The sequence below is a fragment of the Somniosus microcephalus genome, chromosome 12, assembly GCF_052327205.1.
Source record: "Somniosus microcephalus isolate GS21.2 chromosome 12, FLI_Smic_1.0, whole genome shotgun sequence".
NCBI classification, from domain to species: domain Eukaryota; kingdom Metazoa; phylum Chordata; class Chondrichthyes; order Squaliformes; family Somniosidae; genus Somniosus; species Somniosus microcephalus.
This window is the reverse complement of record NC_140998.1, coordinates 194,573,669-194,597,188: the sequence shown is the minus strand read 5'-3', so window position 1 is coordinate 194,597,188 and position 23,520 is coordinate 194,573,669. Positions and strand designations below refer to the sequence as shown.

Here is a 23,520-nt window from a genome sequence, read left to right as displayed (position 1 = left end):
TGTGGAAAGAGTTTCACACAGGCAGGGAACCTCCATACACACCAGCGGATCCACACAGGAGAGAGGCCGTATAAATGTACTGAATGTGGAAAGAGTTTCACACAGGCAGGGAACCTCCATACACACCAGCGGATCTACACAGGAGTGAGGCCGTATAAATGTACTGAATGTGGAAAGAGTTTCACGGTGTCAGGGAACCTCCATACACACCAGCGGATCCACACAGGAGTGAGGCCATATAAATGTACTGAATGTGGAAAGAGTTTCACACAGGCAGGGAACCTCCAGAGACACCAGCGGATCCACACAGGAGAGAGGCCGTATAAATGTACTGAATGTGGAGGCAGTTTCCCACAGGCAGGGAACCTCCATACACACCAGTGGATCCACACAGGAGGCCGTATAAATGTACTGAATGTGGAGAGTTTCACACAGGCAGGGAACCTCCATACACACCAGTGGATCCACACAGGAGAGAGGCCGTATAAATGTGCTGAATGTGGAGAGAGTTTTACAGTGTTGGGACCTCCATACACACCAGCGGATCCACACAGGAGAGAGGCCGTATAAATGTACTGAATGTGGAGAGTTTCACACAGGCAGGGGACCTCCATACACACCAGTGGATCCACACAGGAGAGAGGCTGTGAAAAGGTTAAAAAAGGGCTAAGATGAGGGGATTAAGGAACAGAGCATATCTCCAACCATATAAGGAATTGGTATGAACAATGTCCAGAAGGAAAGTCTGGTGTAGTCGTGGCCAAAGTGCACAAACCGTGAATCACTAACAGGAATGTATTGAGAGATAACGTATGGGGTCACAAGACCAATGCACACAGGTCACAAGAATTTGCACCCGAAGCCAACTGTGTGATGAAAGAAATGTATACGTGTAATGCACCTAATTGTAAACAGTAGCCACGACTCAGAACAAAACCTGTATATAAGGCAGGAGATTTTCAACGATCGGGAACATTCATCCCAGGATGGGTGTCTTCCCTGTCGACTTGTAAATAAAGTTGTTTTACTGAACGCACCTCCGGACTCCGAGTGATTGATTGGGAATAAGGCGGACGTCGACCCTTTATATCACAGGGTCCGTCTAGGGGAGAAGAAGCTCTCCCGGTTTACCCTTACAACTTGGCGTAGTCGGCAGGATCTACCGGATGGGCTGAGTAGAGACATTGTCTCCTCGCATCGAAGCTCAGGGCCGGAGATCCAACGAATCAGAGGCGGAGTCGGGATACATGAGTAAAGCAACTTGGGTGCATGCTAGGACATTATAGAAATGATAATGTCTGAATAAGTTGAGGAGCTCGGGTTATATAGGATTGGATATAGGGAAAATCCAATCTAGGCGGAGTTAAAACCGCGTAAGCAGGGAAAGGTCCCTGAAGGTCCGGGTGAGTCCCGGAGGTAGGAAACGAGGGAGGAAACTAGCAAATCCACCCTAAAAGGATGGCGAACAAAAAGGACGCCAAAAGATCTAAACTCCCGTATGAATTTGTATGCGCTAGGTATCGACGGACAACAGTAGGGCATAAGGTAACTTGCCGTATGAATTTGTACGCGATAGTATCGGATAACGGAAATTCTGATAGGGGCGGGGTAAAAAGACCCCGGGGAAGTGAGAAAACCTCACGGAAATTCCCGAGCGGCTAGAAAATGCCTGGGAAAGAAATCGACGGACAAACAGGACGGCGTAACGTAACTTGCCGTATGAATTTGTGCACGATAAGTATGAGAAAGTTAAGGAAAAGATGGTAAAAAAAAAAGGGATATGATGACAAGGTAATAAAAAGAATGGGAAAGGAAGGTGGGATCCTGAATGGGTTCCCGACCGACAGAAAGAATGGTGGAGTAAGGAGAGCAAGAATAAGGAGGAGAAAACTGTAGTGGTTCTTTGTCAGGGCCACCTGAAAAATGTGTAAGATTGGGGCCACACGGGAGAGGGAAAAAGAGGAGTTAGTGGAACAGTTAAAAAAGGTAGGCACCAAGTGTGCTGCTATAATGAAGACAAGGTCAGTGCATAGTGGAAGGAATGATAGGAGATCGATTGGGAGGATTTAGAAAGAGAAACCTAAAGTTTTACCGACACGGAAGTTATTAACGTCTGTGCTAAAACAAATAAAACACAAGATTGCTGAGTGAAAGGAACCTTAAAAAATACTGGGCTCTCAGTTTGTGTGAAAGTGTGTGAAAGTTTTCCTGACTATGGATGTTTAAGAAGTTACAGTATTCCGTTTGTCTGAAAGCCTGTCTTTAAAAAAATGTCCAGTGTGTTTTAGCTCCACCCACTCTTTGGTACAGAGAGCTAAAAGCTGTTTAACCCGTTGAAGACTTGTCTTGAAGGATGGACAAGCGTGTGTTGTTTTAAGTTTGTTAATTGTTTTACAAAAGATAAGCTTCAGTCTTGAAGTTACAGTTGCCAATTTGCCTGGAAGAAAATTAATTTGAATGTTTACAAGGCATGGGTAATTGTTTCCTTGTTAATGTGACTATGGTTTCTTTCTTTTCCAAGTGATACTGGTTAGTTTATAAAAAATTGATCTGGATTGAATTGGAGTTATGAGGTTAATTAACCTATTAAAACCAGGCTTTCATTGTGGCCACGGTGAAATTCTGGTTGGTGTAAATTTGTGTAAACCATATTGAATAAGATATTTAATGCTCTGAAACCAGCCCTTAAAATATTTACAGTCTTGGATATAGCGAACAGGTTCTGGTCCATACCATTGGCAGAGGAATCACAAGGGAAATTCGCCTTTACCGTCAGGGATAGACAATATACATGGACCAGGGTCCCACAGGGGTTCCATAATAGTCCAAATATATTCCACCGTGTACTGAGTCAAGCCTTAGACGAGTTAGACCTATCAAAGTACCAGAGCGCCCTACTCCAATATGTCGATGACATAATGATTGCATCAGAGGATGCCAAAGGACACATGGGAGCATTACTAGCCACCCTCCAGACATTTAACAAAGCTGGCTTTAAATTGAGCCCAAAGGGCACAGGTTGGACTGTCCAAAGTAAAGTATCTAGGACACGAAATTAGCCAGGGGTATAAGGCACTCCCGCAGGAACAAAAGGCAGCCATAAAAGACAAGCCAAGCCCAGTGACCGTCCGGGGAGTGAGGAAAGTGTTGGGACTATTTAATTACTGCAGGAATTTTATATCAGACTTTGGAGGGAAAGCAGAGCCGATTCAACGGTTAGTTAAAGGGGGGAGACCCACCACCGATAAGATAGAATGGGAGACGGAGCAGGAGGAAGCATATAGGGCCCTTAAACAGGAATTAATAACAGCCCCTGCCCTAGGATTATCAGATCCCACTCGACCCTTCCACCTATATTGTGATTTAGATCATGAGAGTGATTCAGCCGTGGTAATGCAAGATCACGGAGGGAAACAGAGACCCGTTGCGTATTACTCTGCAAAAAAAGACCCAGTAGTGAAGGCGATGCCACGATGTGTGGCTGCAATAGATTGCGCCACCCGGGCGGTGTGAGTAAGTGAACCAATAGTGATGATGGGAAAGGTAATTTTGCATATCAACATATGTTAGTGGGACTACTCAACACAGGAAAATTGTGGACGATATCGGATAGCAGGAAAGCTAAATGGGAAACGATATTACTCCCCAGGGATGGAACTGTGATAATACAAAAACATCCCGGGGTTAATCCAGCCACGGGCATATTAACGGAAGGAGAAGAGCACAGTTGTCAGATGAAAATGGAGGAAGAAATAGGGAGTGGAGTAAAGGAAGACCCACTAGAAAATCCCCATATGGTCATCTATGTAGATGGATCCCGAAAATATATCAACGGAGAACCCAGAACAGGGTGGGCAGTAGTAAATCAAGAAGGAAAGACCCTGTTAAAAGGAGCCCTTTATGGGGATAAGTCAGCACAGGTAGCGGAACTAGTGGCTTTAATAAAAGCGTTGGAAATAGCAAAAAAACAAACGGATAAATGTTTATACCGACAGCCGTTATGCCTTCGGAGTGGTGCATGATTATATGACACTATGGGCCAGAAGGGGGTACATGACCTCGACGGGAGAGGTAGTAAAACATGGAAAACTAATAGAAAGGTTAGTTAAGGCTGCACAGGCACCTTTAGAGGCAGCGGTAATTAAAATAAAAGCCCACACAAAGATAGAGGATATGGACTCACAGGAACCCCAGGACCAGGCCCCTATAGGGAATAGGTATGCAGATCTAGCCGCCAAATTAGCTGCGGAAGAAATGCAACCAAAGGATGTGTTTAAAAACGAAATAAATATGGTCATGACAGTCAGTGGGGTACAGGAAGTGAATATAATGGAGGTACAAGAAAATACTAGTAAAGAGGAAAAAGAGAGATGGAGACAAGCGGACGCTCGACTACAGGATGGAATCTGGAAATGGGGCCCCCGTAACCAGGTGGTGGCACCGGAATGTTGCAGACAACAACTGATGGCGCTATACCATGGTGTAACACATACTGGCAGAAGTAACATGTTGCACCTACTGACACAGTACTGGTGGTGGCCAAAGATGGGTCGGGAAGTAGCGAAATATTGCCACCGCTGTATAATATGCGCTAAGAATAATGTAGGACAGAGATGTAGAGTTAGAGTAGCAAACCAACCCAGGCCCCAAGGACCCTGGGAAAACTTACAAATTGACTTTACCAGCAGGACCGGGGGAAGAAATATTGCCCGGTAATAATTGACCAATTTACCAGGTGGGTGGAAGCTTTTGCCACCCAAGATTGCTCTGCAAAAACAGTTGCACTAATATTGGCTACCGAGGTTATACCCCGTTGGGGAGTGCCTCTGCAAATTGACTCAGACAACGGCACTCATTTCACCGGTAAAATAATGAAACTTGTAAGCTGTTACACGTAACACAAAAATATCACATACCATATCACCCCCAGAGCTCGGGGATGGTAGAAAGAATGGACACTGAAAAACGCGCTGACAAAAGCCATCCAAGAAACAGGGAAGGGATGGTCGGAATTATTACCCAGCATACTAATGAGGCTGCAAGCCACCCCAGGACGAACGACTGGACTGACCCCCTACGAACTAATGACAGGACGAGCTATGAGACTACCAGAGGATTTGGCTGGAGGGGTGAGTGAACCAGGACCAGTACAAGATAGATTAAGTACAACTAAATCAGGAGGTACAAGCACTGAATAAAGAAGTAAGGAACCAACAACAGATTAAAGATCTAGAAAGGCAGAATGCTGGACTTAAACCAGACGAGTTGCCCAGAATAGGTCAACAAGTAATGACGCAAGTTATCGGAAGAAAGGGAATGGAACCCCGTTGGATGGGGCCATATACTGGATTAATGACAAGTGATACGTGTGTTTGTCTACAGGAACCGACGGGTATGCGATGGAAGCACTGGACCCAGGTGAAACCATTTAACACTAAAGACCCCCATTCTACCCTCTCCTCTAGGGGAAAGAGCTCGGAAGACGACCAGACCTCTGTTTAAATTACAGATAAACGTGGATCCAGTGAGATGGATTATTATAACTACTCTGATGACAACACTTATAAGCCCAAATAACGGGCTGAAAGAAATGGACTGCAAGTTAAGATCCCCTAGTGGAGACTCCACAAGGAACTTCATTATATCACACAGTTACGAGTGTGAAAAACAGGAAAAGGATGTTACAGGTGTAACGGTATCTGGGTGAACTTGGATCAACGACCATGCGGACCCTGTAGAATGACAGGTACCAGCAATATGGTAAGATGTAATAGACACTGGCAGGTGTTGGGTCAAGTAGGGGGAGGATATATCCTGAGCTGCACGGACAATATCATAAGATGGACTATTGTACACGGCATTACAACACCTCAACCAACAACAAGAAGGATCACACCACAAGGAGTAACCCTAGAACCAGCAACACCCCCAATCACAACAACACCTGAAGAACGAAGGTGTCCGAAATGGACGCCTGGGCCCGAAAATGGACTGGTGTTATTTACCGAGGGAGAACAATTGTATGATAATGTGAGACATGAAATTGTACCGGTACTAATGAACTTAACCATGCTACAATGGCCAGGATATTGTGAAAGATTTACTAAAACTAGAGAGTTGTATGCATATATGATAAGGAATGTAATTAACCAAGCTGCTGATGCAACAGGGGCTTCTAGTTTCAGGGGACATGCTGCATTCCACCAAAGAATTAAGAGGGGCTTAGGAAACGATGTACTCACGGGAATAAATACGGGGATGTCATTCATTAATGCCCTGGATATACAAGGAGTCCAGAGTAGTGTGGAACAATTACAAAGGGTAATACAACAGATTTTAGAGAAAGAAACTGGTTTGCTTCAACAAGAATCAGAGTTGGGAGAACATACGATAAGGAAATTACTCGAGGGAATCAAAGTTATAGAAACCATGTTGGCACTATCAACAAACTAAACCATAGAGATATGAGGAACAGGCAAAAGATGGGGTAGGGAGAAACTTGTGCCATGCCTATGGCCAATGGACCACCGGACAGTTAAAACACAATCTGGCACAGATACAACGAGGTGAGGGACCAGACTGGATTAACAGCACACAGCTCTATGGCCTGAGCCAGAATCCAGGCCCTCTGAGTGCCTGTCCCCTCAAGGGGATGACCAGAGTATATCCAGTGATACAAAAATGCAAAGCAGAAGTGACAGCAATGATAGGCATGGTACTCATGATACCAGTGGTGAGACTAGACACGACTCCATACCCACAGTATCAGGTAACAAACATAGGCATAGTGAGGGGTGAGACATACCTCCAATACTATCCAATTGATACCTATGCCATCAGGAAGAATGGTACTATAAGAGGAGTCTCCCTAAACGGATGCCATGGGAAAGGTACGCTTACGATATGCCCACATCCGGTAGGAGAAGGCACTAAGGATGAGTGCAGCTATAATAAGACAGAGGGGTGCATGTTGGAATTATCACATCGATCACCATCACACCCGCTCGGGATATAGAGACAGAGGGGAGTATTGTATAGCCACCACAGAGACTGAGCACCAATATAGTAACCTTGTATGTGTAATCACAATGCCTAACTTCTGCTTTACACCAAAGATCCCTGTGACAATTGGACACACCAGATTGGTGTATGTACACTCAAGGGAGGAAATGAAACTAAATGTGACAGATAGTTTAAGGGACGAATTGGTCAATTATGAAGATCCGGTGGGGGCTCCAATACCCCGCCTGCAAGGGGATCTGCAAGAGATAAAAGAGGGCTTAAGTAAAATGGTGAAACAATACGTAATGTTGCAAAGGAACCTTGGGGAACTAGAAAGGGACATAGAAGTAGAACTACAGGAGGTCCCATGGTATAAGAAGCTGTGGGATTGGGGGATGAATGTCAACATCCACCCATGGGACAGCATTACGTCTCACATACTAGTTACAGTACAATTGGTTTTGGCGATAGGAATGGGAATAGCAGCATGTGCCGCCTGTAAAAAACGTAGAAAACAAAAAAGAAAAAAGGAAATGGAAGCAATATACATGACCTTGATAAAGTAGTAATGTATGCTGTTCGATGGTAATTGTTACAGAAACCTCCTGGGCAGATACCCATCGAGCAGACAGACTATTACTACGAACGAGCGAAGGCTTGGGAGAAAGACCTGCTTAATGGATGTATAGTACTAATAACATTAATGCTTATAACCTATGTAATTGGATGGATGATATGTCGATGGAAAAGATGTCGGGCTGCGCAGATTCAGGCCCGAGGCTGTCGGCGATTCCCAGGAGGCCGTCATTCCAGTGTGACTCCGGGAATCCGCCCCCAGATTTGTTCCCAGGCGGGCCAATAGCAGAAGGTCATCCCCCGGGGGTGGGAGGGGGAGGGGCGGGTGATCGATCACACATCGCTTCCTTGCACTCCGCCGGTCAAGCTCCCAGCTAGGCCGCACTCGAAGCCTGGGACTCGCCTGAGCCCGAGGCCCTGCCCCAGGCCCCCTCCTCCCTGTACCCCTTCAGCAGCTGGTTGAGCAGGGTCTTCTCGTTGGCCCCTTGCCGCCGCGCGAGGAGGGGCGGCAGCGGATTGCGCCGGTACTCGATGACCGCCATCTTGGCCCGGTCCAAGTTCTCCCGGGTGGGAATCTGCATCATCCACACGGAACTCCCCCGCCGGTGGTCCTGGAATCGCGGAGCCAGGACCTTGAAGAGCTTCGGGATGAGATCTTTCTCCTGACAGAAACAGAAAAAGAGGTTTATTCCTAGAAATATTCCGCTCTTCCCCTCCCCTCAACCGGGCCCAATAAGAACTCTCCCTTCTCAGTTACAGCTCACTCTCGCCTCCGAGTCAGAAGGTCATGGGTTCGAGCCCCACTCCAGAGACTTGAGCCCATAAACCAGGCCGACACTCCCAGTGCAGTACTGAGGGAGCGCTGTACTGTCGGAGGGGCAGTACTGAGGGAGCGCCGCACTGTTGCAGGGGCCGTACTGAGGGTGCGCCGCATTGTCGGAGGGGCTGTACTGAGGGAGCATTGCTCTGTCGGAGGGGCAGTACTGAGGGAGCACCGCACTGTCGGAGGGGCAGTACTGAGGGAGCATCGCACTGTCGGAGGGGCAGTACTGAGGGAGCGCCGCACTGTCAGAGGGGCCGTACTGAGGGAGCGCCGCATTGTCGTAGGGGCAGTGCTGAGGGAGCATTGCACTGTCGGCGGGGCAACTGAGGGAGCATCGCACTGTCGGAGGGGCAGTACTGAGAGAGCACCGCACTGTCGGAGGGGCAGTGCTGAGGGAGTGCCGCACTGTCGGAGGGGCAGTGCTGAGGGAGTGCCGCACTGTCGGTGGGGCAACTGAGGGAGCATCGCACTGTCGGAGGGGCAGTACTGAGAGAGCACCGCACTGTCGGAGGGGCAGTGCTGAGGGAGCGTTGCACTGTCGGAGGGGCAGCACTGAGGGAGCGCCGCACTGTCGGAGGGGTAGCGCTGAGGGAGTGCCGCACTGTCGGAGGGGCAGTGCTGAGGGAGCGCCGCATTGTCGGAGGGGCAGTGCTGAGGGAGCGCCGCACTGTCGGAGGGGCAGTGCTGAGGGAGTGCCGCACTGTCAGAGCGATTCACTGTCAGAGGTGTCACCTTTCAGATGAGAGGTTAAACACGAGGCTCCGTCTGCCCTCTCAAGTGAATGCAAAAGATCCGCAGCCACTATTTTGAAGAGGAGCAGGGGAGTTCTCCCCGCTGTCCTGTGACCAATATTTATCCCTCAACCAACATCTGGTGATGATCACACTTGTATGTGGGAGCTTGCTGTGCACAAATTGGCTGCCGGGTTTCCTACATTACAACAGTGACTACACTTCAAAAAAAAGTACTTCATTGGCTGTAAGGTGCTGTGGGACGTCCTGAGGTAGTGAAAGGCGCTATAGAAATGCAAGTAGCCAAGGCTCTTTGCGATGGCCAGCGCGGCGAGATCGCGGGCGTGGCGGAGTGACGCTCGCGACACAGGCCGACCCCGAAGACCCCGCGGGCCCCCTCCCCCCCCCACCCCGCCCCCGCGCCAGAGATACTGACCGTCAGCCAGAAGTCGGCCATCTTCATGGCTTTCTCGTCCGTGTCCCCTCGCTTGGCGTAATCCACCAGCTGGAAAGCAAGGGCAGATCAGTCAAACCCGCAGGCTCCTTCCCAGCACAGACAGAGGCCAGTCGGCCCCTCGAGCCTGCCCTCCTTCTGTACGTGAGCAATCCCCAAACCCATCCCACTGCCCCGCTCTCTCCATCGACAAATATTGATCCCAAATTCCCCCTTTCACAGAGGCCATGGTCTCGGCCTCAACCTCCTCCCCATGGATTCAGTTACGTGGGGGATTGGAGAAGCTGGGATTGTTCTTCGAGCAGAGAAGGTTTAGGGCAGATTTAACAGAATCATAGAATGATACAGCGCAGGAGGAGGCCATTCGGCCCATCGTGCCTCTGTTGGCTCTTTGGACCCACTCCCCTGCTCTTTCACCAGAGCCCGGAAAATGTTTCCTTTTCAAGTATTTATCCAATTCCCTTTTGAAAGTTATTATTGAATCTGCTTCCACCGGCCTTTCGGGCAGCACATTCCAGATCACAACTGTTGTGTATGTACCTTTAAGAGAGAACTGCTTTTATACTGCAGTACCGGCAGTGATCACACCTGTATATAAAGCCGTAGCAGGCTTCTGTACTTTCAGTTCCAGCATACCCTCTGTTCAGTAAACACCTCTTATTACCATTCTCCTGCAGTCCGTGTGTTATTGATACGCGGACACTACAGTGGCGATGAGCAGGTTCGAACTCAGTTGCAGTACTGCATCACCTCACGGGGATCCATCCCTGAAAAGAAGCTTCTTGGAGGTCGAAGCCAGAGCAACGGGTGTCGACCGTGGGCAACCGCCCAGTGATCCATCGGAGTTCAGTGAATCGCAGGGGAAGCTGTGGAGAGCTGGGCTTGGCTCCCCAGTCAAGGTGTTCCAGCAAATCGTGCTGGTAGCAGGTAGTGCGCTGACCCTTCCGGACTGCGGCGGGCTGGAGCTCGATCGAGCGGCTCTGCAAGGGGGCCGTGCAACGTCGTCGGGAAGGAAAAGAGAGAGAGAGGGTGGAGCGCAGAGGGCGCGGTTGGTGCTCAAGAGCCGGGCAGCGTTAGAGAAAATAAAAGAGGGGAAGGAAAAGAGACGCGCCAAAGCCGCGGGGCGCCGCCATTACTATTTAGAACACTCGGAGCAGCATTGGCAGCAAGGGGAAGAAGGAAAAGCGCGGGAGGCGCCATTTTAATCCATTGGGGAAGAAGGAAAAGCGCGGGAGGCGCCATTTTAAACCACCCAAGATGCCGAAGAGTGGCAGTATCACTGCTTTCGACAACGAAATAGAAGACTGGACCACGTATGTGGAAAGAAATGAAGTGTACTGCAAGGCAAATGGGGTGGCCGATGAAAAGAAGGCGTCGGTATTATTAAATTTGATGGGCGCGAGAACGTACGGCCTATTGCGGAATTTAATTACCCCAGCTAAACCAATGGAGAAAAGCTTTGAAGAGATTGTCAATATCTTACAGGAACATCTAAACCCGACACCGCTGCTGATAGCAGAAAGATTCAAGTTCCATAAAAGAAACAGCACAAAGATGAGAGTAATGCTGACTATCTTACGGAACTACGCAAGTTATCGAAGCACTGCCAGTTCGGAGCAGGACTGGCAGATACCTTAAGGGATAAGTTTGTCTGCGGGCTCCAGAGTGAAGGAACCCAGAAACGGCTACTTTCGGAAAAGGACCTTATGCTAGAAAAGGCTTTCAGCATTGCAGCATCCTACGAAGCAGCAGCACGGGGAGCTGCGGAAATACAACAGAAACCGCAAGAATATAGCACCAATGAAATGGCATATGGAGCAGAAAAGTGCTATCGCTGTGGCAGAACAAACCATGACCAGAAGGATTGCTGGGCTAAGGACAAAGTATGCAGGCAATGTGGAAAAGTGGGACACATAGCATGAGTCTGCAGGTCGGGAAAGAAAACCAACACTAAAAGAACTACTAAGGAAAAGTACAAGAAAGTACAAAAGATGACGGACAGTAGTTCAGAAGACCAGAAGAGTGATAATGACTCCGGGAGCAGGAGACTAAGTTGTCTAAAGTTACACAACGTGATCGCAAAGGAGGATCACCGAACCATTTGGGTCACCCTCATGATAGCAGGGTCCCAAGTAAAGATGGAATTGGACACAGGATCAGCCCCAACAGTCATGAATCGACGAGACTACGAGCGGCTATTCTCACACATTCCCTTGAAGGATACGTCCATTGTCTTGAAGACATATACGGGGCAAAAAGTCTACCCCAGAGGAAAAATAAGGGTGCCCGTTAAATACAACGGCAAGGAAACACAGGAACTGTATCTATATATACTACAAGGTGGAGGACCGCCATTATTGGGACGTGAATGGATCCGGAAAATACAATTGGATTGGCATTCCATTCAGGCGCTAGCTGTGGCTGACAAAAAGGATGACGACGCCACACCTGGACGACTGTCAAAAATTCTAACTGACGTGAAAGAGGTGTTCCAGCAAGGACTTGGGACTCTAAAAGGCGTGACGGCAACGATAAAAATTGAAGATAACGCAAACCCTAAATTTTTTACGGTCAGACCGGTACCGTATGCGATCCGCCCAGCCGTCGAAGCAGAGCTGGAGAGTCTGGAGTGTGCGGGTGTGCTGTCCAAGGTGGACTGGAGCGAGTGGGCCACACCCATCGTTCCTGTAATGAAGAAATCATTGAGCAGCACGCCTGGGGAACCGAAGAAGGTTCGCATCTGTGGGGACTTTAAGGTAACTGTGAACCCAGTCCTTCAAACAGTACAATATCCAGTTCCGCGGATAGAAGATATTTTCGCCTCACTATCTGGAGGGAAACGCTTTACGAAGATTGATCTGGCCCAAGCGTATCTACAAATGGAGGTAGATGAATCATCTAGAAAATACCTCACGATAAACACTCACAAAGGTCTTTACCAGTACAACCGACTGGTATTCGGGGTAGCATCAGCTCCGGCAATTTGGCAGAGAGTGATGGAACAAGTCCTGCAAGGGATCTCGGGGACCCAGTGTTATTTGGACAACATCCTGGTTACGGGCGGAAATGACAGTGAACACCTTGCCAACCTGGCTCACTAGATTACAAAAATATGGGCTACGAGCCAACCGCCCCAAATGCGAGTTTTTCAGGAAACAAATCTCGTATTGCGGCCACGTGATTGATGAAGAGAGGTTACATAAGTCCCCAGACAAGATTGAGGCAGTAGTCAAGGCTCCAGCACCGGAAAATGTGTCACAACCGAGGTCGTTCCTCGGGTTGGTGAACTACTACCATAAGTTCTTGCCAAACTTGTCTACAATTCTGCACCCGCTGAACGCCCTGCTGCAAACTGGAGTAGCATGGAAATGGAGTGATGAGTGTAAGCGTGCCTTTCAGAAATGTAAATGCCTAATCACTTCAAAAGAAGTATTGGCCCACTACAATCCATCACTACCGATTCGGTTTGCATGTGATGCGTCTCCCTACGGCATTGGAGCAGTGCTGTCGCACAAATTCCTTGACGGTTCAGAGAGGCCAATAGCCTTTGCGTCACGCTCGTTAACTTCAGCCGAGCGTAACTACGCCCAGATTGACAGGGAGGCCCTCAGCCTGGTGTGGGGGGTGAAGAAGTTCAATCACTATCTGCACGGGCAGAAATTCACCTTACCGACTGATCACCAGCCTCTTGTCTCCATTTTTAACCCAAAGAAGGGCGTTCCGGTGATGACGGCGCAACGGCTGCAAAGATGGTCCCTTTTTCTAGGGGCACATCAATACGACATAGAGCATAAGGGCACGAAACAGCATGGAAACGCTGATGGGCTGTCGCGCCTGCCGCTGCCTACGGTGGAGGAAGCACCTACAGTGGACCCTGTTGAGATATTCCATTCAACCATAGTCGAATGTCTACCTGTTACAAACTCAAGTATAGAGAAGGAAACCCGAAATGACCCGACACTCTCTCGGGTCTATGATTTGATGGCGAAGGGATGGCCAGCACATGGCGACTTACTGTTGCCAGCATTCTCGCCAAGGAGAGAACAGCTGTCAGTGTGCCGGGGGACCTTGATGTGTAGATCCCGAGTGGTAATTCCACCCAAGTTGAGAGAAAGAGTGCTCAATGAGCTTCATGAGGGTCAGCTGGGAGGGGTAAAAATGAAAAGCCTAGCCAGGGCATTTGTGTGGTGGCCGGGAATCGATAAAGAAATCGAGGAAATGACCAAGAGATGCACAGGATGCGAGAAAGTCCAAAACGCTCCACCACAGGCCCCACTACACCCATGGGAGTGGCCCTCATCTCCATGGCAACGGGTACACATTGGTTTTGCTGGTCCATTTATGGACTCAATGTTTTTAATCGCCATGGATGCACATTCGAAATGGCCAGAGGTCATCAAAATGTCCTCCACCACCACGGAGAAAACTATTGCAGTCCTACGGACCATCTTCGCCAGGAATGGCTTGCCAGAACAGATTTGCTCCGACAATGGACCACAGTTTGTGTCCGAGGATTTCCAGAGGTTTTTGAGGAATAATGGGGTAAAGCATTACACATGCGCCCCATATCATCCAGCCACAAATGGATTGGCTGAGAGGTTTGTTCAAACCTTTAAAAAAGCAATAAAGGCGATGTATAACGACAACATACCACTGCAACACAAGATGGATAATTTCTTGTTTGCTTACACATGCGACACATGCAGTCACCAACCAAGCTCCAGCCATGATGTTCTTTAACCGAAGGTTAAGATGTCGCCTGGACTTGCTCAAACCAAACATAAGACGAGATGTTGAGAATAAGCAATTCCAGCACATCAATGAAAAGCCAACCAGGAGCTTCAAGATAGGGCAACCAGTCTTGGCCCGCGACTACCGAACAGAAAAATGGCAGCCAGGAACGATATGCACACGGCAGGGACCACTAATGTACACAGTGGACGTTGGAGAGAGCATCGTGAGACGCCATGCTGACCAGATTCTGGAGTCACAGGAACAAGTCAAACCCATACCACGAGCATGCGCACCTGGTGATGAACCCGAAGTACAGATTGCGTCTACCTCAGAATCAGTGGTATTGGAATCTGACGAACCAACCAATGACAATGAGCCAGAATCGACTCCGCCGCAAGAACAGGATACTCGAGAAAGGCGCTATCCAGACAGGATCAGGAAGCCTCCTCAAAGACTGAATTTATAACTGATTACTTTCAGCTGATGTATATAGTACAAAGAAAATTGTAATTGTAATTAGTTATTATTCAATTGTTAAATGAATGTTATGTACTGTTTATCTAAAAGGGGAGGAATTGTTGTGTATGTACCTTTAAGAGAAGAACAGATTCTATACTGCAGTACCGGCAGTGACCACACCTGTCTAAAAAGCCCTAGCAGGCTTCTGTACTTTCAGTTCCAGCATACCCTCTGTTCAGTAAACACCTCTTATTACCGTTCTCCTGCAGTCCGTGTGTTATTGTTACGCGGACACTACAACAACAACTTGCTGTGTAAAAAAAAATCTCATCTCCCTTCTGGTTCTTTTGCCAATCACCTTCAATCTGTGTCCTCTGGTTACCGACCCTTCTACCACTGGACACAGTTTCTCCTCATTTACTCTCAAAACCATTTATGATTTTGAATACAATCTTCCCCTTAACCTTCTCTGCTCTAAGGAGAACAATCCCAGCTCCTCCAGTCTCGCCACATAACTGAAGCCCCTCATCCCTGGAACCATTCTCGTAAAGAGCAGCGTTCAAAATCATGAGGGGTTTTGATCGAGTAAATGAGGAGAAACTGTTCCCACTGGCAGGAGGGTCGGTAACCAGAGGGCACAGAGTTAAGATAATTGGCAAAAGAACCAGAGGGGAGATGAGGAGATTATTTTTTTACGCAGCGAGTTGTTGTGATCTGGAATGCGCTGCCTGAAAGGCCGGTGGAAGCAGATTCAATAATAACTTTCAAAAGAGAATTGGATAAATACTTGAAAAGGAGATATTTGCAGGGCTCTGGGGAAAGAGCAGGGGGAGTGGGAACTAATTGGAGAGCTCTTCAAAGAGCCGGCACAGGCACGAGGGGCCGAGTGGCCTCCTTCTGTGCTGAGAGATTCTATGGGAGCATTCCGTGCTTCAACACCTCTGTGTACAGAAATTTCTACTAATCCCTCTCAGAACACTCGTTAAATTGATGGGCTCACGTCACTGACTCCCCGAGCACAGGAAATTTATTGTCCCCATTCACTCCATCAAAACTCATTCTCATTTTTAAAAACCCTATTAAATCTCCTCTTAGCCTTCTCTGCTCCAGTGCAAATAGTCCCAGGATCTCAAGTCACCTCTCTGGCTCAGTGGGTAACACTCGCTCTCGCCTCAGAGTCAGATGGTCGGTTCGAGCCTCAGTCCAGAAACTTCAGTACATAATCCAGGCCGACACTCCCAGCGCAGTAATGAGGGAGCGCCGCACTGTCGGAGGGGCAGTGCTGAGGGAGCGCCACACTGTCGGAGGGGCAGTACTGAGGGAGCGCTGCACTGTCAGAGGGGCAGTACTGAGGGAGCGCCGCACTGTCAGAGGGGCAGTACCGAGGGAGTGCCGCACTGTCGGAGGAGCAGTACTGAGGGAGCGCCGCACTGTCAGAGGGGCAGTACTGAGGGAGCGCCGCACTGTCGGAGGGGCAGTACTGAGGGAGCGCCGCACTGTCAGAGGGGCAGTACTGAGGGAGCGCCGCACTGTCGGAGGGGCAGTGCTGAGGGAGCGCCGCACTGTCAGAGGGGCAGTACTGAGGGAGCGCCACACTGTCAGAGGGGCAGTACTGAGGGTCGTCGTCGTACGTGGCTTCACACTGTTCCCTTTGGGGAATTGTATTAAGTGGCAGAAGGATTTCTGGCCGCGTTAACGCTCCTTCAGTGACCGTAACCATCTTCATACCAGCCATTAGGGCGGAAGAGTTTTACGGGCTCCCACAACCCATACGAGGGGGGGGGGGGGGGGGGGGCTACCCACACCCACGGACGCAAGTATCCAGCTGGATGTCAACCCAGAATTTAGAGCCGGAGCTCCGACTCCACTTGTCGGGACTGTCTGGAGTGGGGTTCGAAACCCTACACCTTCTGGCCCAGCGGCGGGGATGCTACCGCTACACCAAAGGCCCACTCCAGTACTGAGGGTGCGCTGCACAGTCAGAGGGGCAGTACTGAGGGAGCGCCGCAATGTCAGAGGGGCAGTACTGAGAGAGCGCTGCATGGTCGGAGGGGCAGTACTGAGGGAGCGCCACACTGTCAGAGGGGCCGTACTGAGGGAGCGCCGCAATGTCAGAGGGGCAGTACTGAGGGAGCGCTGCATGGTCGGAGGAGCAGTACTGAGGGAGCGCCGCACTGTCGGAGGGGCAGTACTGAGGGAGCGCTGCATGGTCGGAGGGGCAGTATTGAGGGAGCGCTGCACTGTCGGAGGGGCAGTACTGAGGGAGCGCCGCACTGTCGGAGGAGCAGTACTGAGGGAGTGCCGCACTGTCGGAGGGGCAGCACTGAGGGGGCGCTGCTCTCTCGGAGGGGTAGTACTGAGGGAGCGCCGCACTGTCGGAGGGGCAGTACTGAGGGAGTGCGGTACCGTCATTCGAATAAGTCGTTAAACCGAGGCCTCGTCTGCCTTCTCAGGTAGACATAAAAGACCCTGCGGCCACTATTGGAAAAAGAGCAGGAGAAGTTATTCCAAGTGTCCTGGGCTAATATTTATCCCTCAACCAATAATCAGTAAAAACAGATGATCTGGTCTTTTAAAAAAATGCATTCATGGGTTGTGGGCGTTGCTGGCAAGGCCAGCATTTATTTCCCATCCCTAGTTGCCCTCGAGAAGGTGGCGGTGAGGTGCCTTCTTGAACCGCTGCAGTCCGTGTGGTGAAGGCGCTCTCACAGTGCTGTTTGGGAGGGAGTTTTTAGGGAGCCTCTTTTCCAGGTTGAATCGCCCAAGTCTCTCCACACAACTCAGTCCCTCTGGCACCGGGGATCGGTCTCGTGGCTCTACTCTGTGATGCCCCTAGTAGTCGAATGTCTCCCTTATGTCTGTGTGTCCAGAACTGGACCCAGTACATTTAAAAGAAAGACTTGCATTTATATCGCGCCTTTCACGACCACCAAACATCCCAAAGTGATTTACAGCCAATGAGGTACTTTTGAAGTGTGGTCACTGTTGTAATGTAGGAAACGCAGCAGCTAATTTGTACACAGCAAGCTCCCACAAACAGCAATGTGATGATGACCAGATAATCTGTTTTCTAGTGATGTTGGTTGAGGGATAAATATTGGCCAGGACACCGGGGAGAACTTCCCTGCTCTTCTTCGAATTAGTGCCGCGGGATCTTTTACGTCCACCTGAGAGAGCAGACGGGGCCTCGGTTTAACGTCTCATCTGAAAGGCGGCACCTCCGACAGTGGAGTTATCCCCAGTGTCCTGGCCAATATTTACCGTTCAATCAATATCACTAAAACAGATTATCTGGTCATTGTCACATTGCAGTTTGTGGGAGCTAGCTGTGCACAAATTGGCTGCCGCGTTTCCCACATTACAACAGTGACAACACTTCAAAAGTACTTCATTGGCTGAAAAGCGCTTTGGGACGTCCGGTGGTCCTGAAAGGCGCTATATAAATGCACGTTGTTGATTCGGGGGAAAGCAGAGTAACAGCAGCCTGGGCAGACGGCAGGAAGGAACAAGATAAACGGGGTGTTCGAAGGGAGGAAGTGATTACCTTCTCAGTGTAAAACCTCATCTCATCAGCCCGGGCCAGGGTGGTTTCAATCCTCTCGTGTCGCACCAACGCTGTCACAAGTTCCGCAACATATCGATCCGGGACCGGGGTCCGAGCCCCATCCGACGGTAAACTCGCCCATGACTGATCCAGAGGGCAGCGGTGAGATGCATCCTTCCGAGGGGCCGGGAGTCTGGGGGGGATCAGAGACCGGAGCAAAGGTGAGAATTCAACCGTCACAATCCCAGCGTCACGTCACAGCGCGACCCAGAAACACCCTGATCCCGTCCGCCATTCATCACCGTCCCCGTCCCACACTGATCACCGACCCCCCGGACCCCGTCCCACACTGATCACTGCCCCCCCCGGACCCCGACCCACAATGATCACCGCCCCCGGACCCCGTCCCACACTGATCACCGCCCCCCCGGACCCCGTCCCACACTGATCACCGCCCCCCCGGACCCCGTCCCACACTGATCACCGCCCCCCCGGACCCCGTCCCACACTGATCACCGCCCCCCCGGACCCCGTCCCACAGTGATCACTGACCCCCAGCTCACTTGGGCTGCTAACTCTGGTTGCAGGTATTCCTGGAGATATCATCACATGAACTCCAACCTCCAACCACCCTGCCCGTTCAAACAGCCTTCCCCCCCGCCCCCATCTCCCACTTGCCTGGATGAGTGCAGCTCCAACAACACACAAGAAGCTCGACACCATCCAAGACAAAGTAGCCCGCTTGATTGGCACCCCATCCGCCACCTTGAACATTCACTCCCTCCACCACTGGCGTACCGTGGCTGCAGTGTGTACCATCTACAAGATGCACTGCAGCAACTCGCCAAGGCTTCTTCAGCAGCACCTCCCAAACCCACCACCTCTACCACCTAGAAGAACACACTCGCCTCTGAGTCAAAAGGTTGAGGGTTCAAGTTGCACTCCAGGGACTTGTAGCATATAAATCCAGGCTGACACTCGAGTGCCACGCTGAGGGAGTGCTACACTGTCGGAGGTGCCGTCTTTCAGATGAGACGTTAAACCGAGGCCCCGTCTGCTCTCTCAGGTGGACGTAAAAGAGCCCATGGCACTATTTCGAAGAAGAGTAGGGGAATTATTACCAGTGTATTGACAATATTTATCCCTCAACCAACATAACAAAAACAGATTATCTGGTCATTATCACATTGCTGTTTGTGGGAACTTGCTGTGCACAAATTGGCTGCCGCATTTCCCACATTACAACAGTGTCTACAGTTCAAACTTAATTGGCTGTAAAGTGCTTGGAGAAGTCAAGATTGGTGAAGTCAAGCGTAGGTCCCTTGCAGTCAGAATCAGGGGAATTTATAATGGGGAACAAAGAAATGGCAGACCAATTAAATACATACTTTGGTTCTGTCTTCACAAAGGAGGACACAAATAACCTCCCAGAGATGTCGAGGAACATCGACCTAGAAATTCAGTGGGCTGCGCCACCAGTTAGCACCTTAAGAGGGCGCTAAGTGGGTTGGCAGCCACTGGCCATGCCTCCCGCTAAATTCAGCGGGATGCGAATGGCGGCGCTAGCCGTTAGCACTGCGCCACTACCGATGACGTCATCGGTGTGCGCAGCGCCCCACTGACGCCCCGATCGCGATATTAGATGCGCCCCCGCTTTAACGCCGGACGCTATGTGCGATCAGTTCAGGGGGGCCTACCTGCGGCGATAAAGGCGCTAATTAAAGGAGGTGCGGGGCGGCCATTTCTGTTGCTGGCCGCCTGCCAGCACCTCTCCGCACTGCCGTCCCCGGCCTCCTGAGCACCCCCCCACCTCCTGCGGAGTGCCGACTGCGTTCCAAGAGCCCGGCACTTCTCCCCGGTGCCGGGCTCTTTTGCCGGCCTCGGGAGCCCAGCTGGGCCCCAGATCGCACTGCACAAGGCCCCTCCCCTTTAAGTGAAGGCCTGCAGTACCGCAGCGCAACGTGCCGCAGTGTGTGGTGCTGCGGCACGTTGCGCAGCGATATTCAGTTGCAGCGCCCCAAGAGGGATGCGGGGCGCCTCCAGTAGCACCGCGCTTCCCTCTGGGGCGCTCCAACTGAATTTCCGGCGGACGGCTGCGCCTGCTTCCGGGGCGCTACTTTTAGCGCCCTGGCGAGGCTGGCGCCCCAAACGGGGCTATAGTGAATTTCTAGGCCATCGGGTCTAATGAGAGGGAGGAACTGAATGAAATCAGTATTTGTAGGGAAATGGTGTTGGGGAAATTGACGGGATTGAAGGCCGATAAATCCCCAGGGTCTGATAATCTACATCCTAGGGTACTTAAGGAAGTGGCCCTAGAAATAGTAGATGCATTGCTGGTCATCTTCCAAAATTCTATAGTTTCTGGGACAGTTCCCATGGATTGGAGGGTAGCTAATGTTACCCCACATTTCAAAAAAGGTGGTAGAGAGAAAACGGGGATTTATAGACCGGTAAGCCTGACATCAGTAGTGGGGAAAATGCTAGAGTCCATTATAAAAGATGTAATAGCAGAGCTCTTGGAAAACAGTGACAGGATCGGACAAAGTCAACATGGATTTACAAAAGCTAAATCGTGCTTGACTAATCTACTGGAATTTTTTGAGGATGTAACTGGTAGAATAGATAAGGGAGAACCAGTGGATGTGGTGTATTTGGACTTTCAGAAGGCTTTCGATAAGGTCCCGCATAAGAGATTAGCGTGTAAAGTTAAGGCACATGGGATTGGGGGCAAGGTACTGACTTGGATAGAGAACTGGTTGGCAGACAGGAAGCAATGAGTTGGAATAAATGGGTCTTTTTCCGAGTGGCAGGCAGTGACTAGTGGGGTACCGCAAGGATCGGTCCTAGGACCCCAACTATTCATAATATATATTAATGATCTAGGCGAGGAAACTAGATGTAATATCGCCAAGTTTGCAGACGACACAAAGCAGGGTGGGCGTGTGTGCTGTGAGGAGGATGCCGAGAAACTCCAGTATGATTTAGACAGGTTGGGTGATTGGGCAGATGCATGGCAGATGCAGTACAATGTGGATGAATGCAAGGTTATCCACTTTGGTGGCAAAAACAGGAAGGCAGATTATTATCTGAACGGCAATAGATTGGGAGATGGGAAAGTGCAATGAGACCTGGGTGTCCTTGTGCATCAGTCGCTGAAGGTAAGCATGCAGGTGCAGCAGGCGGTTAAGAAGGCAAATGGTATGTTGGCCTTCGTAGCGAGAGGGTTCGAGTACAGGAACAAGGATGTCTTGCTGCAGTTGTACAGGGCCTTCGTGAGACCACACCTTGAGTATTGTGTGCAGTTTTGGTCGCCTTATCTGAGGAAGGATGTTCTTGTCATGGAAAGAGTGCAGCGAAGATTCACCAGACTGATACCTGGGATGGCAGGAATGACGTATGAGGAGAGATTGAGTCGATTGGGCTTATATTCGCTGGAGTTTAGAAGAATGAGAGGGGAACTCATTGAAAATTATAAAATTCTAACAGGACTAGACAGACTAGATGCAGGAAGGGTGTTCCCGATGTTCGGGGAGTCCAGAACCAGGGGTCACAGTCTAAGGATAACCTGTAAGCCATTTAGGACAAAAATGAGGAGGAATTTCTTCACCCAGAGAGTGGTGAACCTGTGGAATTCTCTACCACAGAAGGCAGTTGAGGCCAATTCATGAAATATATTCAAGGAGTTAGATATATTTTTTAAGGCTAAAGGGATCAAGGGATATGGGGAGAAGGCAGGGACAGGGTACTGAGTTTGGATGATCAGCCATGATCTCATTGAATGGTGGAGCTGGCTCGTGGGGCCGAATAGCCTACTCCTGCTCCTATCTTCTATGTTTCTAAACACATTGCTGTTTGTGGGAGCTTGCTGTGCACAAATTGGCTGCCGCATTTCCCACATGACTACAGTTCAAACTTAATTGGCTGTAAAGCGCTTCGAGACGTCCGGTGGTCGTGAAAGGCGCTATATAAATGCAAGTTTTTCTTTCTTTTAATAAGGTTAGGTTTAAAAAAATAGAAAATAAATTTATATTTAAGAGATTAAAATCATGTTTTTTTTAATCAAATAGATTACAATAAAATTAAAGAGGGGTTAAAATGAGCTAATGTTTCTAAGTGTAAGAGGTTGAAGTGAATGAGAAGTTTGAGTGGAATGTGAAAGTGCTGCTCAGGTTGAACTGGGCTGAATGTGGGTCCTGGGCCTGAGGCTGGGGGAGGAGGAAGGGGACCTGGGCCTAGTCTCCAGGGCCCAGCCCGCCCACTCATTTCCGCTCCCGGCGCCTCTCCGGCCCCACTTACCCCAACTCCGGGGCCTTATCGGCGACTAGCGGTGCCCACTCTCAGAGCGGCTCTTTCTCCGCGGCCGTGGCGGGTTTTTTAAACCCGGTTTTCTTCCTCATTTGAACCACAAGAAGCCGCTTTTCCCCCTCACATGGGCGCCGCCATCTTTCTTCCGGCCCCGCGTCCTCGCGCTAAACCCGCCGGCCGGCGCACCTCGCCCCACCAACAAACGTTCCGCCTAACTCCCCTCGGATCAGCGGCAATTCTGTCATTTCCAGAATAAAAATAAGAAGAATGAAAGACTTGCATTTATGTCACGCTTTTCACGACCACCGAACGTCGCAAAGCGCTTTACAGCCAATGAAGTACTTTTGGATGTGTAGTCACTGTTGTAATGTGAGAAAGGCGGTATCCAATTTGCGCACAGCAAGCTCCCACAAACAGCAATGTGATAATGACCTGATAATTTTTTTTAGTGATGATGATTGAGGGATAAACATTGGCCAGGACACCGGGGATAATGCCCCGGCTCTTCTTCGATCTCTTACGTCCACCTGAGAGCGCAGACGGGGCCTCAATTTAACGTCTCATCCGAAAGATGGCACCTCCGACAGTGCAGCTCTCCCTCAGCACTGCACTGGAGTGTCAGCCTAGATTTCTGTGCTACAAATCCCTGGAGTGGGACTTGAACCCACAATATTGTGAGTCAGAGGCGAGTGTGGTACCCACTGAGCCACAGCTAACACGAGTTAATAAGATGCATTTCCTCCCGTCCCTCCCCCACTTAATCGTCGTTCTTTTCCTCCTGTTTCGAAATCAACATTTACCCCCGTCTTCAGAAAATTTGGTTTTTGCATCACCATCTACACTGTCCCATCAAACACTCTCAGGGCAGGTACAGCACAGGTTAGGTACAGAG

At 49.8% G+C, this 23,520-nt stretch overlaps 1 pseudogene across 1 annotated transcript; it reads right to left on the bottom strand.

The window, feature by feature from the left end:
- Positions 1 to 26: 26 nt before the first annotated feature.
- LOC147109839 (large ribosomal subunit protein bL17m-like) lies at positions 27 to 22,854 on the bottom strand (annotated as a pseudogene). The gene is made up of 4 exons (XR_015080359.1): positions 22,620 to 22,854; positions 18,324 to 18,516; positions 9,569 to 9,637; positions 27 to 8,240 (listed from the first exon to the last, which is right to left on the bottom strand). The product of XR_015080359.1 is annotated as a large ribosomal subunit protein bL17m-like (transcript).
- Positions 22,855 to 23,520: the final 666 nt, after the last annotated feature.